At 38.7% G+C, this 13,951-nt stretch overlaps 3 long non-coding RNA genes across 3 annotated transcripts; all 3 read right to left on the reverse strand.

Annotated features, from left to right (window-relative positions):
* Positions 1 to 609: 609 nt before the first annotated feature.
* LOC143885784 (uncharacterized) lies at positions 610 to 1,374 on the reverse strand. Its single transcript, XR_013253588.1, has 3 exons — positions 1,074 to 1,374; positions 919 to 974; positions 610 to 805 (listed from the first exon to the last, which is right to left on the reverse strand). It is a non-coding gene; the product is annotated as an uncharacterized LOC143885784 (long non-coding RNA).
* A 6,210-nt stretch (positions 1,375 to 7,584) lies between these two features.
* LOC143885791 (uncharacterized) lies at positions 7,585 to 8,359 on the reverse strand. Its single transcript, XR_013253591.1, has 3 exons — positions 8,217 to 8,359; positions 8,080 to 8,135; positions 7,585 to 7,973 (listed from the first exon to the last, which is right to left on the reverse strand). It is a non-coding gene; the product is annotated as an uncharacterized LOC143885791 (long non-coding RNA).
* Positions 8,360 to 9,536: 1,177 nt separating this feature from the next.
* Positions 9,537 to 10,403, reverse strand: LOC143885785 (uncharacterized). Its single transcript, XR_013253589.1, has 3 exons — positions 10,167 to 10,403; positions 10,043 to 10,098; positions 9,537 to 9,941 (listed from the first exon to the last, which is right to left on the reverse strand). It is a non-coding gene; the product is annotated as an uncharacterized LOC143885785 (long non-coding RNA).
* Between the last annotated feature and the right edge of the window lie 3,548 nt (positions 10,404 to 13,951).

Genomic DNA, 13,951 nt, shown 5'->3' on the forward strand with positions numbered 1-13,951 from the left:
GCACATTTATCATTTCCCTTTGCCAAATAGTCTTCGTTTTTGGAAATTAATTGCAAGAACATCCCAAAAGTAAACGGCCGTTACTATCTTCCATTAAAATTCTTAAAATGAAAAATTCACCCTCAACTTTCTCTCTTTTTCAGTTCTCACACACGACCATTGCACTCACTCTCTCCAAAACCTGGACAGTTGGTTGTGCCAACAAACTGAATGATTTAGGGGAAGTACTTCTATTGTGTTTATGACTAATTTTTTTGGGCGATGATATTTTGCATTCACCCCTCTTATATCATGAACAGAGGCAACTTTAACGCTTTTTTGACGTCAAATCACATTAAAAGGGGGACGAATGCGTACTGCAGGGGGAGTGCAAATATCATTGCCCATTTTTTACACAAAAAAGAGTGGCCCAAGAATGAAAAGGGGTTGAATATATCATTTTCCTTGTTTGGATCTTTGAAGATCCAAACTGATCATTCGTTGGGCACCAATGTAAATAGGCCTCACCCCAAAAATGATCTCCATAGGCAGATCCTAACCCTAACCCTAACCTTTTCGATATGTAGAGAATTAAATATATCAACGTCTGTCAATAGATTGGAGGGCTAGGATCATCCAATCAGTTTTTGGGCATAATCACTTCTCAAAATAAAAAAACAAACTGTGGAACAGGGCCTTAGCACAAAGTGAAAATTAAACAGAAAATGTTACAATTATTTTTTCATTTTTTATCATTAATGGCAGACTCGCCAATATTTGGATCGCGTACTGGCTGTGTATAATCCATCATAGATTCAATCGTGGCCTGAAAACCCAATGCAAACAAAATGAAGATTTCAAAATCATTACCCAAAAAAACTGCAGGTACTTAGAAAATACTGTGAGAGAAATAAGATAAAAAACATGGGAAAACCCAACCTTAATCAGACTGAAAGGAGCTCCTTTCCCAGTTCTCATTACCTTCCTCCCATGTCCTAATCAGACAGGAAGAAAAGAATCACAGAGAGAAAAGAAAACAAATGCGAATGATGAAATTTAAACATAAAGGTAATAAAGAACAGAAAGAATGCTACCTTGAAAGAAGCAGAGAGCCAAAACAACTAGTATAAGGAGAAGCATTTGAAAGTAAGATCGACCCATGATCTCTTTGGTTTTACTTTGAAATGGTCTGTTCTCAAATTCGCTAAGTAGTTTTACCCGAAAATCAAAGCAAATAGATAAAGAAGTAGAGATCAGAAGACCCAATATCTCTTCCATTTGTACACTTATTTAGTGTTCAACTCGCCGGGTCGTTTTGGGTCATTGATTTGTCTTCTTTCTGACCAGGTCACAAGACTAACAAAGATTTATCAACAGAGCTGTACTTACATCATTTTTTTTATAGGGACACTCCACGAATGAAATGAAATAGACCAATGGTTGACATCAACTCTATTGTGATTTAGAAATAGACAGCTAAGTTGAACTGATCATTAAAAAATTGAACTGATCATTATCTAGATCGGGTCACACTAACAAGAAAATTTAATCATATTTGCATTTGTAACTTCAGAGGAAAATATTTTTTGTTTTATTTATATTTGGATTTGGAGGGAAGGTGCGATGTCGCCCTCTTGTATATTTTGTTCTTATAAATAAAACCAAAGATGCCGGCCCCAGTTTCTAGATAAATTCCGGTTAAAAAAAATGTCTATTCACAAGTGGGATATTTACTGTATCATACCTAGGACAATCATAATCATTATATGCGAATAATCATATTTATGTTCAAACACTAGTTGTCTATATATTACATGGACTAAAATGATTAATGCATGAAATATGTGCTTTTACGATTGTTGGTGCTCAAATTTGGTGAAGCGAACGAACGACTATGATGGTAATGGTCCCGCCCGTTGTCCGAAGCTTGACCTGTGACCTGCGCTCACAGACAACAAGTTAGGAAACACCTAGAGTTGGAACTCCAAGGGAACCCTCCGACACTCAAGTCAGTTTTGAGATCAATAGAATGATAGCATAGCACTAGGATGTAATGTGTTACCTCTGGAGAAGGGATTTGGTCCCATGGGGAGCTGATCCCATAGCGTGGAGAGGATGGTTCCCCTTTGTAGGAGGAGTTTCCGTATTCCGGGTGCAATGTGACGGCTTCCTAGTGCCGTAATTATCGCTGGTGAGAATATCATGACTTGATTAAGTACAGCTGGTCAATAGTGGTGCGAGGGAGTATGATACGGTTCTGAGTGCCGCCTAGGTATGGGACTGGGTGGGACCCAGCTTGGTATTGGACAGGTTTAAAGGGCCTTGCCTAATGCATTCCATCAGCTTTGAAGCTTTGGGCGTATTGGTAAGTTACCTAACATTTGATATCAGAGCAGCCACCATGTCCCGTGTTCGAGTCACGGAAGGGGCGACATGTAGAAAGGGCTACCTGGAAAAAAAGGTCAGAGTGAAAGCCGTCACAGAGTGGGCCGCCGAGGAATGCGGATGCTGAAGCGTGGTGGAATGTTATGGTCTTGAGTGGGGGCCCGCATAGGTATGGGACTTGGTGGGACCCAACCTGGTATGAGACAAGTTTAAAGGGCCTTGCCTAACGCGTTACATCAGCTCTGGAGCTTTTGGCGTATTGGTAAGGTTGAATTGCTAGAATTGTATGTAATGTTTGAGCATGAAAGCCTTGCGTGCTTGTAAGGCTTATTTTATAGGCATGGGGCGCTTGTCGCGCCTTCAGGTTGGGGGCGTGACAGTTTTAACGGAAAAAAGTTGGATTGAATGAAGTTTGGTCCTTTCAAATTTTTATAATTCCATCACTGCCAATTTATATATTTATTTTCTCCAAATCTCATAGTATAGATCTCGTTCAAATGACGCCCACTGTTGAAAATTTTCGATAACTTGATCCCAAGTTGAAGGGAAATTTTGGAATCATGAACAAAAACTTTCATGGTAAGTTGTTCATACTGTAGAGATCAATTTTAGCAGGAGCCTTTTTCCTACTGAAGTGTATTCCTAGTAGAAAATGCACTCCATATTAACATTTCAGATGCTGATTCCCTTGTGTTTATGTCATTACAAATTAAGAAAGTGCTCCCTACGAAGCATAACCAAGTCCTAATCGAGTTGACTTAGTGAGTTGGCAGTACAAAGGCATCCACATAAATCAAAGTAAAATGCAACCATTAGTGTTTTGCACATTCATGCATGAAATTTCATGTCTTGTTGTTTTTGCACTTGGAAAACGATGCATAACATTAAGAGAAAATCAAGAACAACACGAGAGACAAACCTAAACAAGACAATAACAAACAGAAACAAATACAACAGCAACTAAACAGATAGACCAAATGTTGGGGAGCTAGAGAAATCATATCTGGCCATGGACATTATGAAATGCCCGGACTTATTTAGTACACATAACAATTTATGCCAACATTTATATGTTTATATTCAGAGCTGATGTAACAATAAATTATCCACGGATTGGTGGTCGTTGTGTGGGCCTTTCATAATCCAATGAAAATTCCATCCCAACTCCTTTCGCAAAATTTTCCTGAGAATCAGACAAAAGCAAAGCAAGTCACATTATGAAACCACTAAGCAAAATTAGAAAAGGAAAAAAAAGGGGAATGCCCACCTCAAGTAGATTACCAGAAGGTGCTCTTTTCTCAAGTCCCATTGCATTTCTTCCGTAAGCTATGGAATAGAGGAACAAAGCCTTAGAAGAGGCATAAAGAATGAAAGAAAGAAGGAAATAAATTACCTTGAGAGAAGCATGCAGACACAACAATGGCTGAAATCACAACAACTGTGAGAAAGTAAGATTGACCCATGATTATTTTCACCATTTTATGAAATGGATTGTATTTAGATTCAATCCGGCTATGGTTTTAAAGTTTGAAACAGAACCAAGATCATCTGCTTCTGATTCTTGAAAAGTGGTTTGCCTTGAATAAGATGACCCTTGAATAAGGATTTATATGTTCTTAGAGCTGCATCTTTACCAAACAAACAATTAAAAATTAGTAAAAGTTTAACAGAAAGTAGTACCTCTAATTGCCAAAATCTCGCTAAAGATTCATTTGCAAACCTTCCCAGTGTCATTTTCTTATCTTCTTTTTTTCCTAGTATTTAAGCTGGGATTGAACCTCCGACCTCTAGGTTGAAGAAGAAAGTCTTGACTCAAGCCCAATTTTCTTTTCCTATTTTGTTTCTTCTTGGTTAGTTGTTCCTTATTTACAAGCAGTCCTCCAATTATATGACTGAGTCTATTGCTATTCTTTAAAGAGAATTGCATTATGGAGTTTTATATGAAAAAATCTATTGCTAATCTTTAAAGAGAATTGCATTATGAAGTTTTTGTGAAAGAAGACCTCTAGTAAATGTATTTGAAATAAGACTTTAAGACGAGACCTGCTCTTGCAGTTAGGTTTTGATTCATTAAAAGAGCCTTCTAAGACGAGATGGTATAACAACAATACTCTTCATTCTAAATCCCCACAAGCAAAAACATAATTTTATTCTGTTGAAGAAGTAAACTATTGCTACAGGTGGACTATCAAATCAACTGGCATTGTATGATGTGTCATTTCGTCATTAAAATAACGGTATTTCTATAGTCAAACCAAGAAATTATGTTATGGTGGAGAAAAGCCAACTACTTTACGGTTCTGTTGATCTAATTAAGGAGAAAATTCTTGTCTATTGTTGATCCCACATTGACGGTGTCATGCTCCAAACCCGGAATCCAGCCCGGATAGCAACAGTGCCGCATGCTTGCAAGGCAAACCCAACAAGCATGCAAGGCATTCGATATCAATAAGTGCATATCATATCAGAGCAATTTTCATCAAAACAATATATAGCTAACTTAACCCTGCACTATTTTCTATTCCGGTAAACTATTTAACCCATTATAGCATCTCAAATAACACAGTGAATGATACTCACGGATTAGAAGCTCAAATAACAAGTTCTTCTTCAATGTTAACCTAGGGAATTGTTGTAGTGCCAACATGGTTCCCATGTCATGCCTAGGTGGCTTGGGTGGAGTTCCAAAGTGTATTCCCGCTATAATGTTGTTGGCCTTTTTCAACTTGATTCTTTGACTTCGAGATGGCAAGATTTGGAAAAGTGGTAAACTAGGAAGTTGTACAACATTTTGAGAAATTTTCAACAAGTATTTGGGCTCTGCAGTTTTAGTGGTATGTGTCTGTGGGTTCCCAAGCTAGTCAAATTTTTTGAGTTCGAAAGCAATTAATGTTATGTAAGTCCCTAAGCTAGCTTGTGGAGGAGTTTGAACGGATTTTCTCTTAATGTCTTTCATTTAAATAGATAGAAATCATCTGTAGAAGGGGGGTTTTTATTTTGATAAACTTTTGTAATTGATTTTATATCAATAGGGTTAAGCATTGTTCCCATTTTGGTTCTTCTTCTCTTGTTGCGTTCTTAAGTTCTAGATTTCTTCTTCTTCCCTCTTAAGCATTCGCATCATGTGTTACAGAGCTAACGTTAGTTTTCATGGAGGTACGAAGAGGTAGACGAAGGCGTGGTAACCATATGATGGAAAATTTGAGAGATGAAAGAGATGATGAACTTTAACCGCTTCGAAGACAAATTGAGCAACTTACTATGCGACTTGAACTCCAAGAGGCTCGTAGTGAGCATAGTGGATCAAGCCATGGAGGTTCTAGTGACGAGTCCAATGTGAATCCCTTCGCCAATACTCGTGAGGAGGCTATGTTGGGAAGGATCTATCATGATTTCGACTCCATCAAGATTAATTTTTCGGAGTTCCATGGTCGTCTACAACCCAAAGAATTTCTTGAATGGCCTAGTGATGCAGGGAAGCATGAGGCAGTGACACCAAGATGAAGATTAACACAAGCAGCAACTAAAATAATCTCGTGTGGGTTTGAAAACCCATGCCACGGTTTTGGAGAAAAACTTCAATATAATACGTGAAAGGTACGACGCTCCTTCACCCACGTGAAAGAGCCAATGCTATCTTCACAAGTGATGTCCCAAAAATAAAATTTATTCAATCTCCCTTTCTTTCCTCATGCCATTACATTATATAGAGAGCCAAAACCTAAGAATAGTAACCCAAAATACTTGCCAAACAATTATTCTCAATCTTCTATCTAAATCAACAAAAATAAAAACTAGAAACATGACTAAAACATCGTAAAATAGTAATCTTGTAATCTAACTATATCATATCTGTAAAATGCTTTTAACTTAGCCAAATCAAGTCCAAATTGCATAAGATTGGACTCTTTAGATAGGCAATCGAAAAACCTTTCTAAAAACAACAAAATCAGAGCTGGGGCATGGTAACTCCCGGGAAGATCTCGGTAACCCCGGTATGACTCCGAGGACAGTGGAATTCCCTTAGAGAAGATCTCGTGGTTCCCACATTGCTGCCGCGTGGAGGGGCGAGATGGTCCACGTTGCTTCCGCGTGGAGGGGGAGATTGTTGGGGTTCCACGCAAAAGCAAATAGTCCCACATCGGATAAGTGAGATGGATGGGGATGGGTTATAAGGGAATGTGCACCCTCCCTCTAACAGCTAGCTTTTAGGGGTGAGTCGTCGGAGTCACATACTCCCTTCCAGTACTAAGATGTTAGCCTATCAATTTGCATCATCCATCCATCATATTCAAGAATATGACCAGGCTATTTACATTCTCATGGGTTTTGGACCAAATTATGAGAACCTTGTTACCAAATTTAGAAGCAGACTGATGTCTTGAACGCATAACAAATAGAGTAATAGTTGCTTAATTTTGCAAATGTACCCTAAGCGCACCGACACATCTTTGACCATATGTGAGTTGTCTTTAAATTCAAATGTTCAGATATTAGATTAACTAAATAAAAGTTGTTTCACCTTAATTGACCTTAATCATACTTTGTGGGGCTGTGGGACGGTACTTAGGAAATGGTTTTTCAGAAGCCTCCGGTATGAGTGTTCTTCTCTTTATAATTCATTAGCATTAATGTGTAGGTGACCTATGTTAAAGTATAAAAGATTAAGGGGCCGTTTGGATACGCGGATTTTAGAATCCAGGTTTTTAGTCTGAAAAACAGTGTTAAAGATGGTTCATGATCAAGCTGCTGTATACTGTCCTGACAGCGTTTCTTGGACTTTAAGTAAGAAAATCAGGTTTTAAAAATCTCTCCTGCATCCTGAGATTTCTAAAACCTGGAAATGTGGGAGCATCTGCTATGTTCTTGCTGACGGAGAGAAGGGCGAGAAGTAAAAAACGAGTCAAAAACGATGGTTGGTCCGCTTCTTCTCTTGTCTCTTAGCTACAATTTTGAAGAAATTCGGAATTCTAAAATCCGCGTATCCAAACGGCCCCTAAATAACACCATCTTTAACAACTTAATCTTTTGGAGTAATTGGTTGTTTCACATGGCATCAGAGCAATTGCCATGGGTTCAAAGCTCCTTGACATTAAAAATCCACATCTGCTGGCCAACCCATAAAAAGGGGTCACATGTGACACGTGTAGGCCAACCCTAAAAAAGAGGGGGCCCACGTGACGGAGAGTGTTAAAGTATAAAAGATTAAATAACGCCATCTTTAACAGCTTAAGCTTATGGAGTAATTCGTTGTTTCACACCTTATGTGAGTCTCAAGTTGACTCAATGAGTTTTCTACTAAAAAACACTCACAAAATAGACAAATTAAGAAACAAAGAAGAAGCAATGGGCAAGTCTCAAAGTGAGTTTTGAGCTGACTCAGTAGCAATGAAATAGCTACATTCCTCAGCCAGGGTATCTGATTTGGCACAGTAGAAAATTATGCTAACTTTAACACCCCCTGTCTCTCTCTCTCTTTGCCCGTCCTCTTTGTTTCATGCTTAATAGTGGGGTTCTGGGGTACATTGTCCACCAGGTTTTGCACCTCTCACTGGACCATCATAATCAGTAGTAAATTCAATTGTGACTCTTCTTTTCTCCAAGTTCCTCTGAGAATCCAACAGAAACAAAGCACGATTTTAGGATTTTATCCTGTAATAACGGTTGAAAATTAAACATGTTAAAACAAAGACAAACAAAAAGGGAAAAGTCCACCTCAAGTTGATTAACAAGAGCTGCTTCTTCATATCTCATTTCCTTTCCCCCAAATCCTACAATACATAGAAAAAATAGCCTCAATGAAAGCAACAAAAAAGAAAAAGAAAAAGGTAAAAAGACGTAAAATCAATTACCCTGGTGTAAGCAGTGAGAAAGAACAGATGAAATAAGAAGAACAGTGAGAACGTATGATCGACCCATAACTTCTTTCAGGGCGTTTAAGAAAATGGTTCCCACGATTTCTTACTAGAGTATTAGATGCATTTATAGAAGGGAAAGGATAAAAAAGAAGAGAGGCAAAGTGGGGACTCAGAAATCTAATCAGTGGGATGTGGGAGGGGCACAACAGCTAAAGAGCCTAGGTACAAACTGTAACAACATGACAATGCTACAAAACAAATATTAGAGTAAGCTAAGAAGCTACACCCCAAGCGAAAAAACGAGAGGCCTATCACTATGATGGCATAGAATCCAAATTTTTTAAGGATATGGTAGTGGCCCCCCTGATTTTGTTTCTTCACATCTGTCTAGAAGTGATATAGGACTGCCATCAGCATCTTCTTCATTTCTATGGCCACATCCCATCCATAAGTTTCCCTTCTCTTCATTGTAGATCTCTTCATTTGGCATAGCCTATTCATGAATATCAATGAGCCACCAATCCCTACCTTTCTGTCTGAAATACCCTAAATCCCTAATCGTCTTTAGTTAATTAATAGGGGTATTGTCGTCAATTTATATGAAGTTAAAGAAATCTGGTTTGTTGAGAAAATTTACCGGGCAAATCCGATCCGATGACAAATACATGAGCCAGCCACACACCTGCAAGGAGAGCCTTACAAGCGTGCAAGGCATTCGATATCATACATACAATTTAATCCACATATCCAAAATAAAACCAGCCAACTATTAGAGACAACAGCCCGAATCGAGACAACAGCTCAACACGTGATAGTGCCACACACCTACAAGGAGACCCTTCTAGAAAGTGGGGTTCGGTTGACCGTGCCATTATTCGGTCGGCAGAACTCCAAACTGAAAACTTTAAAAAATTTCAGTGCCTACACTACGATCGGCCGAAGGCCCACTTGGTCGACCGAAGCCAAGCTCGGTCGACTGAGTGCGTGTTCGTTTGACCGAACCCAATATCGGAAAACTTCACCCCGAGGCGACCTTCCATATGATTTTCACAAACTATGGGGGCTCTTTACTCGTCGAATCATGTGATGTTGGGCTTATTTGTTCATCGATTTGATCATTTTAAATGGATTTGATCAAGAACTAATAGCATTCGGCCTTTGATTTAAATAATCTATGAATTTGATCTGAACATCTGATCATTGATTTGATCGTTTTAAATAGGTTTGATCAAGAACTTATAGCCTTCGGCCTTTGATTTAAATAATCTGATGAATCTGATCCGATTACCATGACAAATTATCCGACCCTCGATCTGCTAAGAACCATCCACACAAATTCCCTTATAGATGTCTTCAATTGGGTCTCACTACATATTAAATTTGTAATTACTTTACATAAAATCTTACTTAGTTGCTGTGGGCATAGCAATTGACATGTACTCCTGCATTGAATCGTTATGCAGATACTCCAGCCAAGCTTCAAAGCGAGTTCTAAGCTAAACGATTACTCAACCATATTAAAGTTTTTCCTTCACACATGGAACAAAAAACTATCATGAAACCAACACAAAGATTACATAATTGGTGCTTATTATCTTCAACTGCCAGCCAAGTCCCAGTGTATTGTTGTTCTTTTGATTGTTAAGGGACAATACCAGGATTCATGTTGAGGGGCGGTTTATCGTAATCCATCAACAGTGTACTTTTCTTCCAATCCTCCTAAAAAACATCAAAAGAAAACAAGTGTTTAAAACCATGGCCTACAAAAAATGGCTTTAAAAATCATTAGAAATTGAAAGAAAAATGAAAGAAAACCCCACCATAGATTGATTGAGAGGAGTTCCTCTACGAAATATCATCTCCTTAGACCCAGATCCTATAAAAAGAGAAAGTTGATGTGATGAGAAGTAAAAATAAAGATGTTGGAAAATTGAAAACAGCTACCTGGAGAGAAGTGGAGAGCCAAAACAATTGAAATTAGAACAAATGCAATAAGGTAAGATCGACTCATGTGATCTCTCTAGTTTTTAAGAAATGGGTTGTTTTCAGATAGAAGAATCTAGCTGTGAATTTTGGCAAGAACAACCACTTTTACCCTAGTACAAATAGCAAAACCAGCTTGAATTAATTAGGAAGAGTTAAGGATTTCCTGGTGAAAATATATATTAGACTTGCTGCTTCAATCCGCATTCCTTAACCGTCAGTTTAGGTTGTTATCAAGTTAAATAAATAAATACAAAGTTGGGGCGCTATTTCACCAACTCCATTGACTTGGATCTAGCCTCCTCCCTAACGCCTCATAGAATATTTGTTTACCTAGGTATGTTTGCATGCGCAGCACTGACCTAGGAGCTGGGGCGGATCCAGTAATATACTTTAGGAGGGGCAGAAAATGGTTGTTATAGCATGTTGGGGCCCACCATTTTGGACTGCAAATTTTGATAGGTGGGGCCCACCATCTCCCTCTAATCCTTAAGGTGGAGCCCGCATTTTACACCTAATATTTTTATGTAGCGGGGCCCAGTAATTACACCTTGTGTTCTAATGCGTGGGACCCACTATATACATCTCATGTTCTACACAACTTAAATGATCTCTATGGGATGATACTAAGCCCTCAATCTAAAGGACAATCTCATTATCGATCGGAGGGTTAGGATCATCCTATGGAGATGATTTACATGGAGCAACCTATTTATGTTGTGGCCCAACAAATGAAAACTTTGGATCATCCGATGAAGTGGGCCCGCAGTATTTTTTGAGAAAAAATTTACGTGCACTAACATATAAAATCTCATAATTGCTTAACTAAGGTGAGTTCGCATAAAGGGAGAGATTTAGGTTGCGAATGAGAAAGTCATTAAAAAAGCCTATTATATAGGAACTTTATACGAAAAACATAACTAAACTATGAAGGAAAAAATCCCAATTTTTAGGGGCAACTTTATAAAAAGGGTAGTGATATATCGATCCACCCCTATTTTTTACTTGCGACATCCTTGCCAAGTGTATTTTTGACTTATCTTTTACACTAGAGTGGGCTATCCCAAGTAAAAAAGGAGGGCAAACTTATCATTTCCCTAAAAAAAATGCTAACATACTTGGAAAAAATCCCTAATTTGAAGTGGCAACCCTAATTTCAAGGGGGGAAGTTTTAAGAAAATTTGATATCTAAATTTACTAATTTAGGAAAATTCAGTTTTTTAGGGGGGCAATTGCCCCCCCTAGATCCACCCTTGCCTAGGAGAGTAGTGGAATAAGAAGTCAACAGGGAGGAGACAAGCAGGATTTGTCTGGAATTACCTCAGAGAATAGTGGTAAGTAGTGTTTGTTAGCACAGTGTAGACTCTAGAAAGAAGGGGAATAAGTATGGGGTGTCATAACTAAATAGATAGAATACAGGGAGGGGAGCGAGAAAAAGAGAGGAGAGAAAAAAGTACCAGTACCAAGATTTTTCAAGCCAAATTCTACCTTTTTTTGGGAAATGATAAATGCTCCCCTTTTCATTACTTGGGACACCCAGCAGTAATGTATCAATGACTGCAGAGGGGCTGATGTACTTCACGTCAGAAGAATTCAACAGATTTGATTGCCAGGTACACTACAGTTGTGTGTCCCATGTGATGAAAAGGGGTGCATTTATCGTTTCCCTTTTCTTTTCTTTTTTTTTTTTTTTTTTGGGGGGGGGGGGGGGGGGGGGGTTTGAAATGTATAATTACCTGGGAAGGAACGGTGGCCCAGTGCACGAGGCTCCCGCCATTGCGGGGTCTGGGTAGGGCTAGTTGTATGCAAAGAGAGGCTGTTTTTGTGACTCAAAGCCGTGACCACCAAGTCACAATGGAGCAACCTTACCGTTGCACCAAGGCTGACATCTAATAGCTAGTAGAAGAAAGGAATGGCAACCAAACAAGGAATGGCAACAAAACAATGAATTCCTTCAAAATCCTCACGGCTGCTGAGACTCAGGGCAACCAAACGAAGCTAGTAGAAGAAAGATTTGAGAAGGCCGTGAGTGAGGAGAGTATGGGAAGCTGCTCCAAAACACATGCAAAACTTTCAAAAATCTGGGCTCTCGGTTTCTTTTGATTCCATCTGTCTGGGCGCGAAACCTCCTTTGGGCGTTTGAACACTTCTATTCGAGCGTCCGAAGTCGTGGGGTTGGATTTATGTCCCTTTGAAGTGTGTGTATGATCTAGTGATAATGAATGCTTCTTGATCATGTATTGTTTGGTTGTGACATGATAAGAACCCATATTCTTCTAAGCTATGTATCCGACTTCTACCAATCCTTACATCTATTTCATGATTGTGGACACTTCATGTGATGCTTAGATTTGAACTTTGAACTGCCCCGCCAATGGGCCAACAATACGTTGGCAAGCATAAGAACTCTGATCCTACCAATGGGGGATATATGTTGGCCGCGTCGACAGGTATATGTGAATATGAATAGGAACTAGTTTCAACATCATTCACCGCCGGTGTAAGATAGCGTGTCTTTTGAACCACGGTAAATTTTGGTATTACATTACTAGGCCGATTACCCAGACACGGCCAACGTATATCCCCCATTGGTAGAAATGCTGTTGATTTGATATTGTTGCCTATTGTGTGTGATTCATTGAACTCTTGATACCTTTGAACTTTGGCATATGAACCTTTGGATACTTACCTGTAAGTTCATGATTCCTTTCACTCTGGTCCATTATTTAGGTGATCAGACATGTGAAGAATTTTTATTATCATCTTATTGCATTTCTTCTCATTTGACTCCTCTCTTCAAATTCCTTATGTGGCATGCCTGACCCAACTAGAATGATACGCTATTACGTACTGCACTTTGGCTTACTGTGGATTGTACATGCATTTTCAAATTTTGATCCTCACGGTACTAACGAGGGAGCGGAGGCATAATCTCTCTGAGTCATTCTTATTAGTTTCATTTAAGTTTATAGACAATGAGTATTGTTTGGGATAGTGTTAAAGGATACAGTTATTTTTCTATGTTTGGGTAGAGAGAGAGAGGGAGAATTTGATTTATGTATGACCTTTTAAACGTAGATTAATTGCTATAGATGGTTCTGAATATTTCTTCTTAGCCTTGCATACTGCTAGAGGTTACTTTACAGGTATGCAGCATTGTCATGTGCCGGGGCCGTGATAACTGTTTGGGCTTGACAATTTGAATACATATTTCATGACCAACATTGTAGATCCTGCTTTACTCGAATAACCTGTTTTAGCTTTTCTGTTTTTGCCATGCTTAGACCCAACTAGATTAGTATTATACTACTTGCTGAGCATTAAGCTCATTCTATTATTACCTTAGTAATTCTGATGATTAATTGGGATTGCATCGCTGGATTTTGGGGTGAGTGAGGAATAGCTAAGGAGACTGTCGTCCAATATATTTACTTCATTTAATATGATTAAGAGAGATTGGTGTGAATTCTATTTAATTACTATAAACAATTTTTAGTTGTGGCTTTATTGAAAATGGTCTTACAGATTTATTTATTTTTTATTGATTTAAATTAATGTTAGACTTTAGTTGCTCTGCTTACAGGTGGTGATTGATTAGATGGCCTTGCATGTCTGTGAATTGGATTTCATGGGTGAGCAACGCTGTCAGTTGTTACGTGCCTGGCCGTGAACTCGGTTCGGGGCATGACAAAATGAATATGGCATTCACATTGCAGCGTAATTCAGTTCATGTGATGCCACTTATC

Source organism: Tasmannia lanceolata, unplaced genomic scaffold (genome assembly GCF_043159265.1).
Source record: "Tasmannia lanceolata isolate RefF3 unplaced genomic scaffold, GAP_Taslan_0.1 ptg000009l, whole genome shotgun sequence".
Lineage (NCBI taxonomy): Eukaryota > Viridiplantae > Streptophyta > Magnoliopsida > Canellales > Winteraceae > Tasmannia > Tasmannia lanceolata.